Here is a 21,893-nt window from a genome sequence, read left to right on the forward strand (position 1 = left end):
GCTATCAGGTTAACATTCACACGCATGCGAGATGCTAAAGCATAAATACTTACATCGTACTCCGTGCCAAAACAATAAACTAGTTAGCAAACATGTGTGATCCTAGTTCATGTCAAATTGACTAATGCAGCACATGCAAGATGCAATTAGAGTAGGCTCGGCTAACCTAAACATGGCATGTGAAATGCAACCAATTAATGCACGTATTCAATTTGGGATTGAAATACAAATGCAGTTAGAATGATGTACCGAGCCCAGTGCATGTTAGACAAATGTATGGATGCACGCATGCATAGCATAAGGTATGCTAAATTAAACATGTCCTAATACTAACCATCAAAGCAGGTAAGTAAAAAGGAGAAAGAAGTGGGGATTGGAAGACATGCACACACGCACCCACGGTTATTACAAATACGCCCTCACTCGGAGGGGCCGAATAAATATTACAGTCCGAATAAATATCTAACTACTTAATTAATTATTACAGAATTCCTATTTAATTAACAAATTAAGGGCAAAGGGAAGGTGGCCACGGCCCCCGCCTTGGGATGCGCGAATGATGAATGCTTGACTCATATCGCCCGGAAACTCGCTGCCATTGCACTGTCGCCTCTGTTTTTCACTGCCCTGCTCCTCTGAGGACTGCCAAAGTCTAAGGACATGCTCTCTGGATGTTGGGGAATACCACCGGCTGGGAGGGATGCCCACCGGCCATGGGAAATGGTCACCGGCCGCTGATGAAGTTATCGGCCATTGATGGATTGCCGGCCGGCACGGAATGATGCCGGTCGGCAGAAACTTCCTGCAGAAGATAGTTTTGACAGCAACAGAGGGCAAGCAGTGTATGGCATGGAATTTTTAGGCAAATGTATGCATGGACACACTCCCTATCATGTAATGGACTCAAGGGAGCATGGCCCTCGACCTTCGGGCCGCCAATCACGCATTTCGATGCATGATGGCCAAAGAGTCAAGTATGCATTTCAATATCAAATGCAGTGCACACAAAACATACAAGGGACCCAACCTCAATCATGATTGGTCAAGAGGCGAGGCAATGCACAACAATGCACATGCGACCTAAGCATGCAAGCAAACATACAAACATACAATACAACTACATGGCACACACAATGCTAACAACATAACATGCACAACGCATTGAAACATGGCATACACAATGCAAGATGGACTTACACCAATGTGAGTGGACCTCATCCGCACCCACATCAGTGGCCATTAGATGAAAAATGAGATACTCGAAATGCGTGCACACGTGCACGCAAACCGAGGACCGACCCTAAGGCACCGAAATGCCACTCTAATGAGACATGGCAAAGACATGGAATATGATATGCAAACATGCAAAAATCAGCACTGAAATGTGGTTTAAAACAGCCCCGAATCACGGCAAAATAGCACCCGATGCATGAAATGAAACCGAAATGCAAAACTAGGCCCATGCATTGGCCTATAGCTATGTAAAACATGCATAATTTGTACATGAGATGAAAAGACAGAAGCAAGGAAGCCCCTAGACAAGCACTTTTACAGTTCAAAACATGGCCAAATAGTAAGCACAAATATGGCAAAACTAGCATGCAAAAATGGCCCTAAACATGAGGTAAAGAAGCAACTCACAGCTGCCGACCCCAAACAGACTTGGGGCCTTCTACAATATTGAAGAGGGGCCAAAAATATGATATTTTACAGTTGATGGCCAAGCCTAAATCAGTATACAAGTATGCTCAAAATGCCATGCAAGATAGGGCCCAAAAGAGGTCAAAACACAAAGTATACAAAACATCCATCAAACAGCCAAAGACCCTTAATGAAACATGAATATGGGGTCAAAATAAGACTGTTTTCAGTTCTGTAAAATGACCAAAAACAGAAGCATAATAGGCTAATATATCATGCAAAAATGGGGACCAAAGAGGGATATAATGACAAGTGGCACATGGAGGTCGCAATCAGTGATGAGCCCTTCTTCAATGTTGAAGAGGGGCTCAAAATAAGCCTATCTACAGTTTACACCATGCTCCAAAACAGATCACACACAGGCCAAAAATACTATGCAAGATTATGGCATACAAGAGGGATAAAGAAGGAGGTGCAAGATGGGGACCTCAAATGACAAAATTCCCTTAATGAAACATGAAGTAGAGCTCAAATAAATGGTACTTTCAGTTTTGGTCAGAGCTCAAAACAGCAAGCAAACGGGGCTAAGAAAACTTGCAAAAATGAGCTAGAAAGAGAGAGAAATCAACTCACCCTTGAAGACCAATCCTTTGCTACCTCTTGGACCAAGAAAAGCTGCCTCCTAGCCTCTGAGAAGGCCCTCCAAGCTGCTGGAATGGAGTGGTGGTGTGGTGCTATAGGGTGTAGTGAAAATAGGCCAAGAACAAGGGTCTTTGAACACTCTAACACACCCAAATGTAGAGAGAGAGGGAGATATATAGAGAGAGGGTATATATATCAGATATATATGCCCTAGGTTTGGTTTTTTGCTCAACCAAAACAATGGAGGAGGATGCGTCTCTTTTATAGAGCAAGGAAAATGACATAAAGCTTCTCAAAGAAGCTATACAAAAGGGTCAAAGGGACCAAGCTTCTAAGAGAAGCTAATGCAAAGGTGCAAGCTTCTTGAGGAAGCCAAGACAAGGGGTCAAAGCTTCCTCAAGAAGCTTTGAGCAAAGGGTGCAAAAAAAAACGTCAAAAGGTGTGCAAAGGGTGCAAAACAGCCACACATGTGCGTGGGGAGCAGGGTCTGTGCATTCCAGCTGCCACAGCTGGCATCCATTCAATCTATAGAATACTCCGGAAGGTCATCGGCTAGCAAACTTGGTCGGTCAGCCATATTTTCTGGCTGGTCGGCAATCTATTTGGCCGGTCGGCCATCTATTTGGTCGGTCGGCCATTTGTTTTGGCCGGTCAGCAGGAAAAATCTACTCTGCAGGTCCAACTTCAAACGGGCATAACGTCTTCATATGAACTCCTTTTCAGGTCATTCGTGTGTCAAAATTGAAGCCCCGGAAGTAATCTTTCCAATGGCACCAGCCTTGCATCAAAATTCCAACTATACAAAAAGTTATTCTTGTTTTAGTGAAGGCTGCTCAGTTCCGGTCCAACCGGGATGATGCCCAACTTCAACCAATCATATCTCCGCCCTCCGTTCTCGGATTTAAGAGATTCTTGAATGAAAAATGAAGCCCCGGAAGTCTTCTTTCCAACGGTGGTGGCCTCATAGCTTAACGCAAAGTGTATAGGCATATAAGCTTGATTTAGCGAGGACTGCTCGTCCCTCTCTTAGCAATTCTTGCCTATCTTCTTCCCCAACTTGGCTTCTCCCCTCTTCTCCTCTTTTCTTCAACTTCAAACCCCTAAGCAAGGTGTCTTGAAAGTTTTTTCAAAGATTTCATCTCTCTTTCATTCATTTCCACTTTGTCCTTGCTCGGTTTATCGAAAAACGCATTTTTTGACAAAATATGAGCCTCGGAACATCGTAGAAACTTTATTTCAAAAATGTTTTGAAAGAGAGGGTTTTAAGGTCTAAAAACCATTCAAAATAGCTTTGGTCCAAAATGGGGTGTGAAGTTGGGATTTGACCCTCTCATTGCCGAAGAAATTGAACCTTTGCCCTGCACACCTTTCATCATCGAGCAAACCATCAGTAGCGCCCAAGTCTTAAGGGCGGTCAAAAATGGGGTGTCTACAGTTGCCCCTCTTTGACAGAACTAGAAAGTCATAACAATGACGGGAGTGAATGTCAAAGCCCAGAGACGACCCATTTTTGACAAGGCCGAAGACTTGGACAAACAAAACAAAATAGAAATGAATGAATGGTTGTACCCGTAGGCTGCCTGCGTATCCCTTTGCAAGGAATCAAACCAGCGTAGTTCAGGGGCAGGATGCAAATGATATGAAAGAAGACTTTGACAATTGGACTTATACGCTACGCGAAGCTGGTTTGTATTCAAAACAATGCGATGTACTAACAAGTACAAGTGAGGTGCGCAAGATAGCGCGATAGAATGCATGCAAAATGCAAATAAGGTGCACAAAACAGTGCGACGCAATTAACTGACAAATGCTATAAGCATTTTCTATGCAAAGATGAGAGAGAGCATGTAATGAAATGCACAAGATAGTGCGATGCGCAAGAGAGCGCGAGTGTAAACTGGACAAAATAGTGCGATGCGCAAGAGAGCGCGAGTGATAAACTACACAAAATAGTGCGATGCGCAAGAAAGCGCGAGTGATTAACTGCACAAAATAGTGCGATGTGCAAGAAAGCGCGAGTGATTTGAAATGCACAAGACAGTACGATACGCTAAACAATGCGAGTCATTAAACTGCACAAAATAGTGCGATGCGCAAGAAAGCGCGAGTGATTAACTGCACAAAACAGTGCGATGCGCAAGAAAGCGCGAGTGATTTGAAATGCACAAGACAGTGCGATACGCTAAACAGCGCAAGTGATTAAACTGCACAAAATAGTGCGATGCACAAGAAAGCGCGAGTGATTTGAAATGCACAAGACAGTGCGATACGCTAAACAGCGCGAGTGATTAAACTGCACAAAATAGTGCGATGCGCAAGAAAGCGCGAGTGATTAATTGCACAAAACAGTGCGATGCGCAAGAAAGCGCGAGTGATTTGAAATGCACAAGACAGTGCGATACGCTAAACAGCGCGATTGAAATGCACAAGACAGTGCGATACGCTAAACAGCGCGATTGAAATGCACAAGACAGTGCGATACGCTAAACAGCGCGATTGAAATGCACAAGACAGTGCGATACGCTAAACAGCGCGAGTGATTTTGAAATGCACAAGACAGTGCGATACGCTAAACAGCGCGATTGATTTGAAATGCACAAGACAGTGCGATACGCTAAACAGCGCGAGTGATTTTGAAATGCACAAGACAGTGCGATACGCTAAACAGCGCGATTGATTTGAAATGCACAAGACAGTGCGATACGCTAAACAGCGCGATTGAAATGCACTAAACAGTGCGATACGCTAAACAGCGCGATTGATTTGAAATGCACAAGACAGTGCGATACGCTAAACAGCACGATTGAAATGCACTAAACAGTGCGATACGCTAAACAGCGCGATTGATTTGAAATGCACTGAACAGTGCGATACGCTAAACAGCGCGATTGATATGCAATGCTCAAAATAGTGCGAGTGAGATACAACCACAAGATGCACAAGACAGTGCTAGTGAGATACAAAGTGTAAGTGCACAAGATAGTGCGAGTGAATGCATGTTCTATGCAAATGAGGTGTATTTTCTATGCAAGTATGGAAGAGTGCATTTTCTATGCAAAAGATGCGAGCATTTTCTGTGCAAGAAACAGGAGCATATTCTATGCAATATTGAAAGCAAATTCTATGCAGAATCGAAAGCAAGCATATTCTATGCATGAATCATAACGATGCGCGGCACGCATGTCACAGAAGTGTATATGAAAGTGCACATTCTATGCAATGGAAGGGCATCAAACATGTACTCTGGTGCCTCCGATTTACCTTTCAGAGGACTTTGTAACACACTCAGCTCAAAAAGGGCACACCCTGTTTATGTTGGCAAGACATAACATCTGCTGCTGCTTTAATTGCCATTCTAACTTGAAGCAGGCTTACACTTGGGGTCGAGATACACTCATACTCCAGAGAAATGGCGAGGTCTGGGAAGGTGTACCTGAAATGCAGTCTCGGATCTTGCCAAAGCTGGAACACCCTAAGATGCTCCAAATTTTCCTTTTTTTCTTTTGCTTTGCAGTCTAGAACCTACATAGCTTCAGATAGGTCCTTGTTCTACTGTTCACACTTATCGGGGGTGGACCCTGTAGTTTTATGAAAGAACAAATACTATTTTGCACAAATGTGGAGAATGGCACAGCACTCTGAGCACAAGATGATTTTTTGGAAATCGAGAAATGAGTTCATGACCGGGTATTGAGCCGACGACTGGCCACAGCCAAAATGACTCGACAAGGGAAAAAACAAAGGTAAACAACCTAAACACATCGAGTAACACTCGAAGCGACTCAAAACAAGAATCGAGACAGACAAAATAAAACACAAGACTCAAATGTGCACATGGAGCCTGTTTCCCCGGGTATTGTTTCCTACCCTTTCTCATTTGTGATTCTCACATCGCTCGGCCCTCAGGCTCTGTTTTTCTGAAAAAAGCCCTTTTCCTCACTTTTTCTCTCAACGCACATCTCTCTATTCTTTAATCTCTCATTTTTTATCCCTCCCCTAGGTGGTTGATGGATAAACAGCAAATTGTGGGCTCTTGCCCCTAGCATTCCGCTAGATTCTTTTTCTTCTGTATGCAGCTAGTGAGTTTCTCCCACAGAGGGGCTGCGCTACAATTGGGTGTGTAGCAAATTTGCAGCTGACATCGGTTGACGATGCTCTGCTGGGGAGTTTGGACGTGGTCTGATCTGTCCAGATAAGGTAGTGGAATATCTTGTCCCATTCCAGTTCGTGCTTCGCACTTAGCTTGATACCTCGTTGCTTGGAGGATGAAAGAGCTTTCTGCCCTTTTGCGGTCAGCTTCAGTGGTCCCTTTTCTGGCAGGTAGAGTGCCCTTTCTGGCAAGTATGTTGACAACGGGAGAAAGACAGAACACCTGACTCAACTGTGCCCCTATTTCATCATTTTGACCATTTTTTTTTTTTGGCTTTCTACTAAAACAATTTTGACCAATATGAGAGTTAGATTAACATACTTGCTCGATTTTTGATTTGAAAATCATGCAAGTTAGGTTATGAGCACAGAAAATTTTCCTTTTTTGGGTCCAAGAAATGGTCCAGTTTTTGGAAAGGATAGAACAATTTTCAAGAAAATTAGTCAACTTCAGTAAAAATTCTCAAAAACTATTTTTGCAAACGACCAATGCTTAACAAGCACGGAACCTACTCTTGAGACGTACAACCTCGGATCTGGACGAAAATTGCCCCTTTGCTCGAAGAGAGCTGCATGGCAACGGAAAGTTGCCCCTTGTTTGAACGGCACTGCAGTGCATTGAATGGCAACGGAAAGTTGCCCCTTGTGTGAATGGCACCGCAGCGCATTGAATGGCAACGGAAAGTTGCCCCTTGTATGAATGGCACCGCAGCGCATTATAATCAGTCCTCGAAGCGATGATTGCAACCGAACTCTCGGATACAGAGAAGGCAAAGATTATCAGAACCATTACATGGACATGATCGAATTTGAAGTGTTTTAGGGCTGGACTTCAGAATGAAGTTGCCTACGTATCCCAAGGATGGGAATCAAGCCTTACGTAGTTCGGGGGTTAAGGTACACTCGGGTATTAACCTCTCCTTTTTAGGCTCTAACTTTTGCCAAGGCGCCCGTTGCGGGTTTTCGACCTTGTGAGCTTTGTTCTTTTTTGTTTCAATTTTTGTATCTTTTCATTCTTTTTCATTCTTTTTCGATTTTCTTGTTTTTGTTCTTTTCTCTTTTTTTGTTCTTTTTGTTCTTTTCTCTTTTTTTGTTCTTTTTCTTCTTTTCTCTTTTTTGTCCTTTTCTTCTTTTTCTTGCTCTAGCTTTTGCCTGGGTCGCCCTTCCGGATTTTCGGCCCAGCGAGCCTCTCAAGGGTAAAAGTGTAACAAGTCCATGCCAAATGGTTTTAGGGTTTTGAAGCCATCCGTATCTAGGAGAGTGGCTGTTGTATTGATTTATTGAAAGATCCATCTTCGGCTCTTCGAGCATATCTGACATTTTTGCCCCTAGTTTGAGGGGGGGCTTCTGATCTAGCTTTACAAGCTTCATTTGATCTGATCTTCTTGGTCTGACTTTGGTGCCTCTTGTTCGAGGGCTGCTTCAAAATGGCCACACAGGCCTTTCGTTGTGGTTGACCGTTGAACGTTCTGAACTCAGGTTCAAGGTTTGAAAGCGAGGGGTCGAATCTCGAGGCTGAGAGGAATCCTAAGCTGCACAATCTCAAGAGCGATCCCACACAAGTCTTCGCAGAACCGCGCAAAATATTTTTTGAAATTTTTTTAGAAAGCGACAAATCGCTCGCGCCAAAGACAGTGTAGAACCAATCTGGATCAAGCCAGGGTCCTTCTCAGCACTCACATTAACAAGCATGATCTCAATCATTAAGGGCTTAGCATGCCTCTCTTTTTCTTAATTGATCAAGTTTTGCAAAACCTGAGGAATTCCTTCCTCTTCGTTTTTATCACAATGTTTCGAAAAAGGTTTTGAAAAACTTAGGTCATTACAATGACTTCAAGGCACAGAAAAGACACAGCTTCTAGTCAAATACTGCCATCTTATTTAGAATTTCTGGCATAACTGGCACATGGCAGAAGCAAACACAAGAGTGCGAAAATCACTGCTGTTTCATTCAGATCTGTTGGTGTAACTGGCTCCTCGGCCGAAACAGACTCCAAAGAAAGCAAAAAAAGACAAACACAAAACAAGCAAGTGATGTCCGAGGTAATACCCCCGAAATCACCCGACTCTAACAAAACAGGACTGACTCGACACAATCAAGACAGACCCGACTGACTTAGTATGAAAAGACTGTCTCAATACAAAACAACAAAACTGACCCAATACCCAAGTCAGAAAGTACCAAAACTAGTGTTCGCACATTGCTCAGAATTGTTCGTGCCAAACGCCACATCTGAAGTAAACTGAGCGCCGCCCGCAGGTGCTTCATCCCCCGATCGCACCGCATTATCCCCCAGGTTCACTGATCTAATGACGATAGACTTTGTTGAGTTGGTGCGACGATGACCTTATTGTCAATCAGATCTTGTATTTCGTGGCGAAGACGGAAACAACTATCAGTGACATGGCCGACTTGCTGATGAAAGGCACAGTACTTGGTCGGATCATAGGAGTGAGGAAGTCTATCTGGCAGTGGTCGCGGCTCCAAGGGTTTCAAATCCCCCTCTCTAATCAAGATCCTAAAGGCCGCTGATAGAGACATGTACAGTGGTGCAAACACCCTCTGGCCTCGAGGTGGGTATTTTGAGGTTTGTGGAGTTTTGCTGGATGCACCAGCAAAGGGGTTGGCAGGTGTTGACTGGGTTTGCTGATCGTTTCCGAGCACGGGATTAGGGCTGAAAGCAACATTCCTCATACAAAGGCCCTTCTCCTGGCTTGCCCCTTGATTCAGACTGCTCTCATTCTGAGTGGCGAAAGCGTCATCCACAGTTTTTGTAACAACTGCGAGGACTTGCTCTTTGTTCAGTCCCTCAGCTTTCAAAGCCTCAATATCCCACCGAAGGTGTTCATGGGGACCAATGCCTGCCCCTACCTTGTTCTTACCAGTCGCTTCTACTTTGTCAAGAGATTGGCCTTCTTCTAATGCAACTCGTCCTGAAGTTGGGGAGACTTTAGATATGAACTCCCTGGTACGTGATGTGGTTGATGATGGGGCCAAAACCCCAAAGGCCAGATCTGCCACAGTTCTCTGAAGGTCTTCAATCATTTTCATCAGCTCAGAAGTCGTGGGTTCGTGGGTTTGAGATGATTGGGGTTCAGATGCACCCATCATGCATAAGTCCAGGCTCTCTGGGATAAACACATTAGGCATGGGTAGATGGACTGGAGTGATGTACATGCTGGGGTCGTAAGGGACGGCCAGTGTGTGGATCAGATTGAGATGTGGGTGATGTACTTGGTCATTAGGGTCTGAAGGTGGAGCTATCGTCTGGTTGTCGATCAGATTTTGGACCTCATGACGAAGGCGGTAGCAACGGTCGGTGCCATGACCGCGCTGCTGATGGTACATACAGTACTTGGAGGGATTATGTCTGGCTGGAAGTGGGTCAGGCAGAGGTTGAGGATCGAGGGGTTTGAGATGCCCTCTTTCCATCAAGGCTTTTAGTGCGCTAGTCAGGCTCATATAGAGGGGAGTGAAAGTTCTGCCCTGAGCTCGGGCTGGGCCGGCTGTTTGTAGGCTTGGTTTGGCAAAAGGGTTGGCTGTGGCGACTGCATTGATCTCGGTGGGTTTGGGAATGACGCTACTACCAGCATTGGTACTCCCTACAAAAACCTTCCTCGTCGGTTCACTTGTTCTGGGAATGATCCCACTGTTGAATGCATTCTCGATCTGAACCCCCAGATCATGCAAACCTTTGAAAGTGAATAGCGGAGCGACTATCAACTTTTGCAACATATCATGCTCGAGGTTTCGCACCGTCATCTGCACTTGATCCCTCTCGGAAGGCCGATCTGTCATCTGTGCTGCCTTTACTCTCCATCTTGCAACAAATTCCACAAAAGGCTCTGTTGGGTTCTGGCGGGTTGCTTCAAGCTCTTGCATGGTCATTTCTACTTGGGTATTGTAAGAATACTGATCAACAAAGGCCTCAGCCAATTCTTCCCAGTTTTGCTTCACTTTATCTTCCAACTTAGCGTACCAAACAGGGAGAGTTTCTGTGGCTTGGTCAGACCCATCGGCTTCAGGACATCCAAGAAAAGTCGGATATGTACCATTGGATCTCCAGACCCGTCGAAACGGTCAATATATGGCATTTTGAATCTGTCTGGGAGCCGAACAGCAGCCTCGGTGTGCCCATCCTCAATGTCGGGAATGGAGTTAAGGCCCTGCGCCTTTTTGAATTGCTTCTCAAGGTTCGCAGTCTTCACTGCAGTCGGATTGAGCTCATTAACATCAAGGGAATAAAGCCTCTCATTAGGCTGCACCAGGGGTCTGAGCACCTGAGCTTGAGTCAACCTTTCTCGAGGATTCGGACACTGCAAATCTTCAACTGGCGAAAGTGGGTCAAAGTTTGGCTGGGGTCCCAAAGCTGGATGTGAGGCAGATGCCCCAGATGGACGCTGCATTTCAATACTGGTCTCAGCTTGCATGGTAGTTCCCTGATTTAACGCTGCTATCACAGCCACAAATTCTTCCGAACCCTGGGCCATCATGGTCTGCTGAGTCTGAACAAAGGTGATGTGACTGGCGACTGACGGATCAGATGAACCGGTGAGCCCTGACTGGCCTTTCTTTGCCTTGCCTCAGCGAAAGAACACTGGTTGCCCTTGAATTGAATTTCTGACCTAACAAAGTCTATCAACACTATTCCAATGTACCCCGGGGATATCGGAGCCTTCTAAAGCTATAGTTCCAGGACTACCTAGCAAAAGAGAAAACAGACAGCATCTCAGCACAATTTTACTGGAACGAATTCAAGCATACTAGGATGACTGTACTCAATACTGATCACTGTTTCCCAAATATCTGCCTGTAAACTGACACCCTCGGGTAAAACTGATTCCCCAAATACTGATGCTGATGCCCACAGGCCTGATACCCAGACTTGCAAACTAGTATATGCGTCCCTGTAGAGATACACTCTAAAAGCACATAGCAAGTAAGAGAGAGCCAAAACACCCCTATGTTGGGGTAGGGTTTCCCTGTCCTATTTTGTCAGGAACTAGGGTTTCACTACGCACACAGCGGTTTCAAACAACTTAGCATCGGGTAAGCAACCTGTCCTAGTTTGGAATGGTCACTATGGATTCCGAATATGCACTAGGTCGAATGGTCAAAAAGGGTGCCCCGGTAAAACCGGGGTTTGTGTTCCCATACTGTTAGAGCCCATAACCGGTCAGCCTTATGGTCATGCCTTGACAAGACAAGCCTCCGTCAAACCGTTCAGGAATGGCAGATGGCAAACACGGTGTCCTAGGCGCACCAATGCACATGCAATGCAAAGAAACACATAAGTGAAATCAAAACAGGATATCACGAGTTCGAGTCAAGCTCTCTAAAATCTCCAGCAGAGTCGCCATAAACTGTAGACGTCCCCGAACGCCCCGGGAGGGTGAGCTCCTGTTCCGTTCATTTTTGGGGTCACTACAGCTCGGACTCTCAAATTGTCACGGTTCTTAATCTGAACCAAAGAGTCCAAATCTGGCAAATCGTTTGTGAGAAAACAGATTTTTTGAAAAGAAGTGCCAAACATGGACTGCTTTGCCAGATACAGAGTCGCCACCTAAATATTTTTTATGGGGGATTTAGGAAACCCTGACTCGGTGCCAAAGGCCACATGTCCGTCATCACTAGAGTTGCCTCGGCTCGGGAGCTAGGGTACGATTGGGGAAGGTCAGCTATGAGCACCCCCTCTCGCCCGATCCGAAGATCGACCTCTACTAACCATGATATCCGTTTTTGAAAACGTTATGTGTTCTTAAACCAGTTATTAGCCTAGCGTTACTATGTTATGCGCGCAGCAAACAAGTATAGACTAGATTGCCTAATTTGGAAATAAGCATTGCATATCCGTTTGTCTTAAAAAAAAAGTACTTTGGAATTTGCTACTCGCAAGTAGGCTAAAATACGGATTTCAACGAGTTTTTCCAACTCAAACAATCCAACCTTCACCCACAGGCATTCAAACAATTTATAACACATAAGCATCTAGCCACATGGTAAGCATGCTATCAGGTTAACATTCACACGCATGCGAGATACTAAAGCATAAATACTTACATCGTACTCCGTGCCAAAACAATAGACTAGTTAGCAAACATGCGTGATCCTAGTTCATGTCAAGTTGACTAATGCAGCACATGCCAGATGCAATTAGAGTAGGCCCGCCTTGGGATGCGCAAATGATGCATTCTTGACCCATATCGCCCGGAAACTCGCTGCCATTGCACTGTTGCCTCTGTTTTTCACTGCCCTGCTCCTCTGAGGACTGCCAAAGTCTAAGGACATGCTCTCTGGATGTTGGGGAATACCACCGGCTGGGAGGGATGGCCACCGGCCATGGGAAATGGTCACCGGCCGCTGATGAAGTTATCGGCCATTGATGAATTGCCGGCCGGCACGGAATGATGCCGGTCGGCAGAAACTTCCTGCAGAAGACAGTTTTGATAGCAACAGAGGGCAAGCAGTGTATGGCATGGAATTTTTAGGCAATTGTATGCATGGACACACTCCCTATCATGTAATGGACTCGAGGGAGCATGGCCCTCGACCCTCGGGCCGCCAATCACGCATTTCGATGCATGATGGCCAAAGAGTCAAGTATGCATTTCAATATAAAATGCAATGCACACAAAACATACAAGGGACCCAACCTCAATCATGATTGGTCAATAGGCGAGGCAATGCACAACAATGCACATGCGACCTAAGCATGCAAGCAAACATTCAAACATGCAATACAACTACATGGCACACACAATGCTAACAACATAACATGCACAACGCATTGAAACATGGCGTACACAATGCAAGATGGACTTACACCAATGTGAGTGGACCTCATCCGCACCCACATCAGTGGCCATTAGATGAAAAATGAGATACTCGAAATGCGTGCACACGTGCACGCAAACCGAGGACCGACCCTAAGGCACCGAAATGCCACTCTAATGAGACATGGCAAAGACATGGAATATGATATGCAAACATGCAAAAATCAGCACTGAAATGTGGTATAAAACAGCCCCGAATCACGGCAAAATAGCATCCGATGCATGAAATGAAACCGAAATGCAAAACTAGGCCCATGCATTGGCCTATAGCTATGTAAAACATGCATAATTTGTACATGAGATGAAAAGACAGAATCAAGGAAGCCCCTAGACAAGCACTTTTACAGTTCAAAACATGGCCAAATAGTAAGCACAAATATGGCAAAACTAGCAATGCAAAAATGGCCCTAAACATGAGGTAAAGAAGCAACTCACAGCCGCTGACCCCAAACAGATTAGGGGCCTTCTACAATATTGAAGAGGGGCCAAAAATATGATATTTTTCAGTTGATGGCCAAGCCTAAATCAGTACACAAGTATGCTCAAAATGCCATGCAAGATAGGGCCCAAAAGAGGTCAAAACACAAAGTATACAAAAAATCCATCAAACAGCCAAAGACCCTTAATAAAACATGAATATGGGGTCAAAATAAGACTGTTTTCAGTTCTGTAAAATGACCAAAAACAGAAGCATAATAGGCTAATAGATCATGCAAAAATGGGGACCAAAGAGGGATATAATGACAAGTGGCACATGGATGTCCCAAACAGTGATGATCCCTTCTTCAATGTTGAAGAGGGGCTCAAAATAAGCCTATCTACAGTTTACACCAGGCTCCAAAACAGATCACACACAGGCCAAAAATACTATGCAAGATTATGACATACAAGAGGGATAAAGAAGGAGGTGCAAGATGGGGACCTCAAATGACAAAATTACCTTAATGAAACATGAAGTAGAGCTCAAATAAAGGGTACTTTCAGTTTTGGTCGGAGCTCAAAACAGCAAGCAAAAGGGGCTAAGAAAACTTGCAAAAATGAGCTAGAAAGAGGGAGAAATCAACTCATCCTTGAAGACCAATCCTTTGCTACCTCTTGGACCAAGAAAAGCTGCCTCCTAGCCTCTGAGAAGGCCCTCCAAGCTACTGGAATGGAGTTGTGGTGTGGTGCTATAGGGTGTAGTGCAAATAGGCCAAGAACAAGGGTCTTTGAACACTCTAACACACCCAAATGTAGAGAGAGAGGGAGATATATAGAGGGAGGGTATATATATCAGATATATATGCCCTAGGTCTGGTTTTTTGCTCAACCAAAACAATGGAGGAGGATGGGTCTCTTTTATAGAGCAAGGAAAATGACATAAAGCTTCTCAAAGAAGCTATACAAAAGGGTCAAAGGGACCAAGCTTCTAAGAGAAGCTAATGCAAAGGTGCAAGCTTCTTGAGGAAGCCAAGACAAGGGGTCAAAGCTTCCTCAAGAAGCTTTGAGCAAAGGGTGCAAAAAAAAAGGTCAAAAGGTGTGCAAAGGGTGCAAAACAGCCACACACGTGCATGGGGAGCAGGGTCTGTGCATTCCAGCTGCCACAGCTGGCATCCATTCAATCTGTAGAATACTCCGGAAGGTCATCGGCTAGGAAACTTGGTCGGTCAGCCATCTTTTCTGGCCGGTCGGCAATCTATTTGGCCGGTCAGCCATCTATTTGGTCGGTCGGCCATTTGTTTTGGCCGGTCGGTAGGAAAAATCTGCTCTGCAGGTCCAACTTCAAACGGGCATAACTTCTTCATATAAACTCCTTTTCAGGTCATTCTTGTGTCAAAATTGAAGCCCCGGAAGTAATCTTTCCAATGGCACCAGCCTTGCATCAAAATTCCAACTATGAAAAACGTTATGCTTGTTTTAGTGAAGGCTTCTCAGTTCCGGTCCAATCGGGATGATGCCCAACTTCAACCAATCATATCTCCGCCCTCCGGTCTCGAATTTAAGAGATTCTTGAATGAAAAATGAAGCCCCATAAGTCTTCTTTCCAACGGTGGTAGCCTCATAGCTTAACTCAAAGTGTATAGGCAAATAAGCTTGATTTAGCGAGGACTGCTCGTCCCTCTCTTAGCAATTCTTGCCTATCTTCTTCTCCAACTTGGCTTCTCCCCTCTTCTACTCTTTTCTTCAACTTCAAACCCCTAAGCAAGGTGTCTTGAAAGATTTTTCAAAGATTTCATCTCTGCTTCATTCATTTCCACTTTGTCCTTGCTCGGTTTATCGAAAAACGCATTTTTTGACAAAATGTGAGCCTCAGAACATCGTAGAAACTTTATTTCAAAAATGTTTTGAAAGAGAGGGTTTTAAGGTCTAAAAACCATTCAAAATAGCTTTGGTCCAAAATGGGGTGTGAAGTTGGGATTTGACCCTCTCATTGTCGAAGAAATTGAACCTTTGCTGTCACGACCCCAAACCGCCCCTAGTAGTTTGGTGCCGTGATGGCTAGTAATCCGTAATTACCGAAGGCCAACTTTCAAAAACTTATCACAATCAGAGTATAATGAACGGGGCTCACAAATGCGGAAGCAATAAATCAAATACAAGTGGTCCATAAGAGCTGTGCGTAGATCAAATGCAATGTCATTCATTTCCAATTAACTTTACAACTTGAATACAGCAAGTAAAATACGTATTACATCTTGATCAAAAGGCTTCTCGAGCCGACATATACAAAACACAGTAAATACAAGCCAAGAAGCATGATTTTCAAGATTCGCCGACATGAAAGATAAATAACATTGCCGACGTAAATACAAAACAAAGCCGACATAATCAAGAGTCCAAACAAGCTTTCAAAAACAGTCTAGGCGTCGCCGACGTCCTGCTCATCACCTACATATATATAGTGAGGGTGAGCTTGGATACTCAGTGAATGGTACTAGAAATAAAGGTTTTGCATGAATATAACCGTAGCCTTTCAAAACAAACGCATCAAACTTTATCAAGACAAGGGATGAACCGAATTCATCAATCAAGTATTACAACATCGGCGAAGCAAGGGATGAACCGTATTCATCAATCAAGTATTACAACATCGGCGAAGCAAGGGATGAACCGTATTCATCAATCAAGTATTACAAGTCTCAAGGGATGCTTACTGACATCGGCGAAACAAGGGATGAACCGTATTCATCAATCAAGTATTACGACATCGGCGAAGCAAGGGATGAACCGTATTCATCAATCAAGTATTAAAAGTCTCAAGGGATGCTTACTGACATCGGCGAAACAAGGGATGAACCGTATTCATCAATCAAGTATTACAAGTCTCAAGGGATGCTTACTGACATCGGCAAAACACATCAAGCTCATCAAAACAAGGGCTGTACGATCCGTAATCGTTTACTCAAAGGTACTGCGAAAGTTTATAGTCCTCCATCACAAGGGACTTGTGTTACTTAGGCCCGTAGCCCGATTTAACATAGAAAAACTGGTGTTACTTAGGCCCGTAGCCCGATTTAACAAGGGCCGTATCCTTTTATACTTAGTACTGCGAAAGTTTAGAGTCCTCCAGTACAAGGGACTTTCCAAGAGAGGACCGTATCCTTTTATACTTAGTACTGCGAAAGTTTAGAGTCCTCCAGTACAAGGGACTTTCCAAGGTTAACATCAAACGAAGCTTATACTTGATACATCAAAACAGGGCTATTCATTCATGCTTAACAAAACACTTTCGTCAAAACAAAGCAAGCAAGATTTATCAAAACAAGTATAACATAGCTTTATCAATAGTACCACTCACCTAGTTCTTCAGGTGTAGACTCAAGCAAGGATCAAGGTCCTACAATCACATGGCAAATCACATTCTCAAAACAAGCTTTACATGCATGCAAATGACCTCGGTATTCTCACCAGATCCAAGTCATTAACAAAGCAAAACATGGTGGGAGTTTAAACACTGCTCTCATCTCATGAAAGAACACTGGGTACCAACCAGGTCTTTGCCGAGGTCCCACACATCCTTGCCGAGGTGTGGTCCCGTTGGCCTCAATCAAAAGCAAAGTCGGGAAAACCTGGGTTCCCTTTGAAGAACATGCAAATCATGATGAACATGGTCATGCGAAAGGTGAATGCAAGATCAAAACTCGTTACAAAATTTGAGATTTCATGCCAAGAGTTCAAAACATGGACCTGGTTACCCACACAAGAAGGTCATGCAAAAACAAACATAAAAAAAACATGGTTTTCGTTCCAAACTTTCGGATCAAAACGAGACTTTCTTCAAGAACATATGAAAAACCATTTTCTATTTTCAAAACCAACTTCAAATCGATGCATGACATGCAAAACAGATTCGATCATGCAATGCAGCTAGATGATCGGCAACAACAACCAAGGTAGATCAAGATTCTAACCTCAAAACTCCAATCCAGCGGATCAAACCACGAAGATCAAGCTTGGAAGACTTACTCTCACTCAAGAACTCCTCTTCTTCCTCTCAAGAGCTTCTCTCTCTAAAACAAAGACTGAGACCAAAAATGATTTGTTTCTAAGTCTGCCGGCTGTCTTAACAACTAGCTCGGACACGTGGCGTTACCGGGTTGGTTCAGCTCAAAAAGGTGATTGATTGATAAGACAAGTCTCTGACAAAGCGTATGCAGCAAGCTCGGTAAGACACATCGGCAATAAATGACATCGGCTCGAATCAAGGATAAGGCAACGGGGTAACAAAAACATCGGCTAGGGAGGACGACGCTTGACTAAGCTGTGCCACACCTTGGCCGGGGTGTGCCACATCTCGGCCTAGGCCATACCTACCCATGGACAAGGTTCACTAAGTGCAAAACATCTCGGCAATAATGCCCGAGGTGAAGATGGGGGTCGACCAAGGTTCCAAGACATTCAAAGTACAAGGCTCAGGGTTGATCTAAACTCAGGATGACTTCGGCTACACACCGAGCAAAGAACAAAATCACGCAAGCAGTACAAACAAAACAAGGCAAGCAAATCCATCAAATTAACATAACAAGGCAAGATCATGCATGAATGTATGCAAGTATGACAAGAGTAAGATGAGGGTCGTTACATCCTACCCCTCTTAAAGAAGTTTGGTCCCCAAACTTAGATTACCTTGCTTTATGAACAACTCTGGATAACGGATTCTCACATCCTCTTCCTTTTCCCACGTGGCTTCTGTGCCATAATGTTCCTTCCATTCAACCTTTACCATCGGTATCGATTTGTTTCTCAACTGTCTCACTTGCCTGTCAATAATCCTCATCGGCTTCGCCTCATAGCCCAAATCCTCATTAACCGTGATCTCGGAATGATCAATTACATGTAGTGGATCTCGGATGTACTTCCTCAACATCGAAACATGAAACACATTGTGGACTTGGCTTAAATCTGGCGGCAAAGCTAGTCTGTAGGCAACGGGGTTAATTTTCTCAAGAATTTCAAATGGTCCAATATACCGTGGTGCCAATTTACCTTTCTTTCCAAATCTAGAAACTCCTTTCATTGGTGAAACCTTCAGGAATACATGATTCCCGACTTCGAATTCTAACCCATTCCTTCTCTAGTCGGCGTAGCTCTTTTGTCGGCTCTGGGCAGTTTTAATCCTCTGTCGGATAAGTTTAATCTTCTTTGTTGTCACTTGAACCAATTCGGGACCAAGTAGAGCTCCGTCTCCAACTTCGGTCCAACATATCGGCGACCTACATTTTCTTCCATACAAAGCTTCATACGGCGCCATGCCAATGCTAGCTTGATAACTATTGTTGTAAGCGAATTCCACTAAGGGTAAATGTGTTCCCCAACTCCCTTGGAAGTCCAATACACAAAGTCTAAGCATATCTTCAAGCGTCTGGATTGTCCTCTCTGTCTGCCCATCTGTCTGGGGATGAAAGGCTGTACTAAATCTCAGTTCGGCTCCGAAAGCTCTCTGAAGACTTTGCCAAAATCTAGAAACAAATTTAGGATCTCGGTCTGACACAATTGATATCGGCACTCCATGAAGTCTGACAATCTCGTTCACATATAACAAGGCAAGTTGATCGGCGTTGAATGTAGTCTTAACATGTAGAAAGTGTGCTGACTTAGTTAATCTATCAATAACAACCCAAATCGAATCCATACCTTTCGGTGTCTTCGGCAAACCAACCACAAAATCCATGGAGATGTGTTCCCATTTCCACTCAGGAATCGGCAAAGGTTGAAGAAGTCCTGCTGGTCTTTGATGTTCTGCCTTCACTTGTTGACAATGTAAACACTGGGACACGAATTCGGCTATCTCTCTTTTCATGTTTGGCCACCAGAAGGTCTGCTTCACATCTTGATACATTTTGGTGTTCCCTGGATGGACAACAAACTTAGAACCATGAGCTTCCTGCAAAATTTTCCTTTTCAACTCTGGGATGTCGGCCACACACAACCTTCCTTCAATCTTGAGCACTTGATTTTCGATGGTATACCCTGATCTCGGCTTTGTGACAATCTCCTCGACTATTTCTTAAAGAAGTTATCCTCCATCTGTCTTGTCTTTACCTCATCGACGATAGTCGGCTCCACTGTTATCATGGTCAAACACGCTAAACTTCCATCTGACTTTCTGCTCAGAGCGTCGGCTACACTGTTAGCTTTACCTGGGTGATATGGAATTTGCATATCATAGTCCTTCAACAACTCCAGCCACCTTCTCTGTCTTAAATTCAATTCCTTCTGTGTGAATAGGTACTTTAAACTCTTATGGTCCGTAAAAACTTGACAAAAAGCTCCATACAAATAGTGACGCCAAATCTTCAAAGCAAATACCACAGCTGCTAATTCTAAATCATGGGTAGGATAGTTTTTCTCATTAGGTTTCAACTGGCGAGATGCATAAGCTATAACCTTACCCTTTTGCATTAATACACAACCCAAACCCTTATGCGATGCATCACTATAGACATGAAATTCTTCATTACCTGATGGTAGTACAAGTACTGGTGCTGTAACTAACCTCGTCTTCAGTTCCTGGAAAGCTGACTCCCGATCTTTAGTCCATTCATACAGTGTACCCTTCTTAGTCAATTGCGTCAATAGAATCGCAATCCTTGAGAAATCTTTTACAAACTTCCTGTAATAACCTGCCAAACCCAGAAAACTACGAACCTCGGATACATTAGTCGGCCTCGGCCAATTTACCACAGCCTCAATTTTGCTAGGATCAACTGAGATACCTTCTTCATTAATCACATGACCCAAAAATGAGATGGTAGAAAGCCAAAACTCACACTTGTTAAACTTAGCATACAATTTCCATTCTCTCAAAATCTGTAAGGCAAGTCTCAAATGATTTTCATGTTCAACTTCACTCTTGGAATAGATCAATATATCATTAATGAAAACAACTACAAACTCATCTAAATACGGTTTGAAGATTCTGTTCATTAAATCCATAAATGCAGCAGGGGCATTGGTCACTCCAAAAGGCATTACTAAAAACTCGTAGTGGCCATACCTTGTTCGAAAAGCAGTCTTCTCAACATCTTCGGCTTTAACTTTGAGTTGGTGATAACCAGACCTAAGGTCAATCTTAGAAAAGACTCGTGCTCTTTGTAACTGATCAAGCAAATCATCAATTCTAGGTAATGGGTACTTGTTCTTGATAGTGACCTTATTCAGTTCCCTATAATCAACACAAAGGCGGAGTGTGCCATCCTTCTTCTTAACAAATACAACAAGTGCTCCCCATGGTGAAGTGCTCGGCCTAATAAATCCCTTATCTAACAACTCTTGTAATTGCAGTTTCAATTCTCTAAGTTCAGCTGGGGCCATCCTATAAGGTGTTTTGGAGATCGGCTGTGTTCCCGACACGATGTCAACAGTAAACTCTATTTCTCTATCAGTCAAGTGGCCAGGCAATTCGTCTGGAAAGACGTCGGGGAATTCATTAACAACTGGGATGTCGGCTAAATTAACATTTCCATTCTGATCACTCAATATACTACACAAGTAGCCTCGGCACCCCTTCTGAATTAACTTACAGGCCTTAATGGACGAAATCAAGTAAGGTGGGGGCACTACCCCTTTACCCTGGAAAATAACCTCGGCTAGGTTTGGGGGTCTCAAGGTGACACTTTTCAAAACACAATTAATGGATGCGTCGTTTGCGACTAACCAGTCCATTCCTAGTATAATATCAAAATGAGCTATGTCTAGAGGCATTACATCTACTAACAATTCAACATTCTTAATCACAACAACACAAGCTCTGTAAATGGATGCAACAATCATAGGTCTCCCAGATGGAGTAGATACAGACAACACATAATCAAGGGGCTCTAGTTCTTTATTAATTTTCTCGGCAAACTTAGTAGATATAAACGAATGAGTAGAACCCGAATCAATCAACACATAAGCATCTTGGGAGCAAATTAGGAGTATACCTGACACTACTGCCTCAGCATTCTGAGTGTCTCCTGGTACTAACGCAAACACTCTGCCCTGTCTCATCTGTCCTTTCCCAGCATTTCCCTTCTGAACGGAACCCGAGGTATTCTCACCCTTCTTGTTGTTATCAGCCTTTGTCTTGGGGCAATCTCTCACATAATGGCCCATCTCACCACATTCATAGCAGGCTCCAGATGTCCGACGACAGATCCCGAAAT

Source organism: Camellia sinensis, chromosome 2, assembly GCF_055761805.1.
Source record: "Camellia sinensis isolate YWXY chromosome 2, ASM5576180v1, whole genome shotgun sequence".
In the NCBI taxonomy this organism is placed as follows: domain Eukaryota; kingdom Viridiplantae; phylum Streptophyta; class Magnoliopsida; order Ericales; family Theaceae; genus Camellia; species Camellia sinensis.